This window comes from Microtus ochrogaster, linkage group LG9 (assembly GCF_000317375.1).
Source record: "Microtus ochrogaster isolate Prairie Vole_2 linkage group LG9, MicOch1.0, whole genome shotgun sequence".
NCBI classification, from domain to species: domain Eukaryota; kingdom Metazoa; phylum Chordata; class Mammalia; order Rodentia; family Cricetidae; genus Microtus; species Microtus ochrogaster.
Window position 1 is genome coordinate 27,535,088 of NC_022034.1, and position 2,504 is coordinate 27,537,591.

Sequence of the window (2,504 nt, forward strand, 5' to 3'; positions counted from 1 at the left end):
AGTTGAGCACATGTCCTTGTGGCACAATTGAGCATCCTTTGAATATATACCCAATAGTGGTATTACTGGGTCTTGAGGAAGGTTGTTTCATAATTTTCTGAGAAATCGCCACACTGACATCCAAAGGGGCTGTACCAGCTTGAATTCCCACCAGCAACGCAGAAGTGTTCCCTTTTCCCCACAACATCTCCAGCATAAGTTGTCATCAGTATTTTTGATCTTGGCCATTCCTACAGGTGTAAGATGAAATCTCAGAGTTGTTTTGATTTGCATTTCTCTGATGACTAAGGATGTTGAACATTTCCTTAAGTGTCTTTTAGCCATTTTAGATTCCTCTGTTGAGAGTTCTCTGTTTAGGTCTGTACTCCATTTTTTTAAATTGGATGATGTGTTCTTTTGGTGTCCAATTTCTTGAATTCTTTGTATATTTTGGAGATCAGACCTCCGTCTGATGTGGGGTTAGTGAAGATCTTTTCCCATTCTGTAGGCTGTCGTTTTGTCTTGTTGACCATGTCATTTGCTTTATAGAAATTTTTCAGTTTCAGGAGGTCCTATTTATTAATTGTTTCTCTCAGTGTCTGTGCTGGTGGGGTTATATTTACGAAGTGATTCCCTGTGCCAATGCATTCAAGTGTACTTCCCACTTTCTCTTCTATGAGGTTCAGTGTGGCCGACTTTATGTTGAGGTCTTTGTAAATCATTATTTTTAAGTTCCTTGGGATTACTAAATTGATCACTAAATTGCTCCATGAAGATCAAGACCTTTTTATTCACTGCTGGACCATCTTGGTCAACACTGGTATATACAAACAGATGAATGAATGAATCTTGGTCAACACTAGTATATACAAACAGATGTCCTGTAAATATTTACTGAATGAATGGATACATGTTAGCAATTATTACTCCCTGGCAGTTTTACCCACCCTCCCACCTATCTTCCAGGACAGTGGAAGCTGCTGCTCTTTAGGTGAGTAGACCGGAGGGAAGGCTCCTTTCCTAAGCAGGTGGTTGATGTCAGCTTCTGAAGGAAGACTGTCTTTTATAAGCCCTCTTGTCTCCATCCAAGCCTGTGGAGCGGCGGTATTGTATTGGCTGGGAGGGCATTGGAAATACTGAGTCTCAGCTTATGCAATGTCCTCTCTAAACCAAAGTTAACCACCAGGTGACTTTAATTCATGTTTACAGTTTGAGAAGCACTGTGTTGACCATTTAGAAATTCTGGCATCACTAGGGGTGGTGCATGCCTCTAATCACAGCACTCAGGAGAGTGACACAGGAGGAGCGGTAGTTCAAGGCCAGCATGGGCTATACACACTAAGACTGTCACAAAAAGAAAATGCTAACGGAAAAAAACAAAAACAAAGCAAGAAAACAAAGCCATACACCAGTAATAGAGAGCTAATGCAACATTTTAGGTCGGAGTGATGTTTTCAGATTTGTGACTTGAAGCAATGACCCCTGTGTGGTCTTTAACAAAAGAAGCTTCTGGATGGGAACAGGAACAAGATTGCGGCTTCATGACCTGTGCAGACTCCTGTAATATGATGGTCTGTCTATGCTGTGTTCCCACCCTCGGTCTTACACCATGAAACCCGCATGCCCTGCCTTTTTATCAGAGCTCTGTGTACCTCTTGCATCTACTCTGTATCCTCCACCATGGTCTAGATGAGTGTTTGTGGTCCCTGGGATGAACCATGGGGAGGACAGACCATGTATGAGTCCTGGGAGCAGGCAGACTCCCCATCCTGGGAGTAAACGGGTGAGGACAGATTGAGGCTCAAACTGTCGTGTTATATAAGAAACTGAACTGCAAGTCTGGGATTTATATGCTCTGCATCCACCAGAAAAACAACCAGATTAAAATGGCATTAGAATAAAGGTTGTCAAATACGTAGATTCTAAAAATAAGTCTGGGACTGGTGCCATGGCTCAGCAGTTTAGAGAGAACACTTCCTGTTCTTGCAAGGGACTAAGGTTTGGTTCCCAGCACCCACATGGTGGCACATAGCCCTTTGTAGCTGCAGTCCCAGGGGACCAAGTGCCCTCTTATGGCCTCTGTGTACATTATATGTAGACAAAATATTCATACTAATAAAAGTTAAAAATAATTTTAAAAAGTAAGCATGTCAAAGGGATATAGTTGCTTTTTTTTCTACTATTGTGCCAGAATGATCAGACCCAAGAAGACGATGGCTTTGAAGATTTTTTTTCCACACCCAAAAGTGTCTTTTGTATTCTATCTAGTGTCTCTATTTCAAATGTGGTTTCTGTTTGCTGGACTAAAAGTCTTCATTGGCATTTGACCCAAGTCAATCAGTTCTCCTCTGGGTAGATCTTCTTAGACTTTTAAGTTTAGTGCTTCCTTTCACTACGGCAACATTTTCCTTCTTCACATCTTTAAAAATTAGTACTCATGGGTCTGGAGAGATAGCTCAACTGTCCTGGCTGCTCCTGCAGAGGATTTGGGCTCAGTTCCTAGCACCCATACGGTGGCTCACATT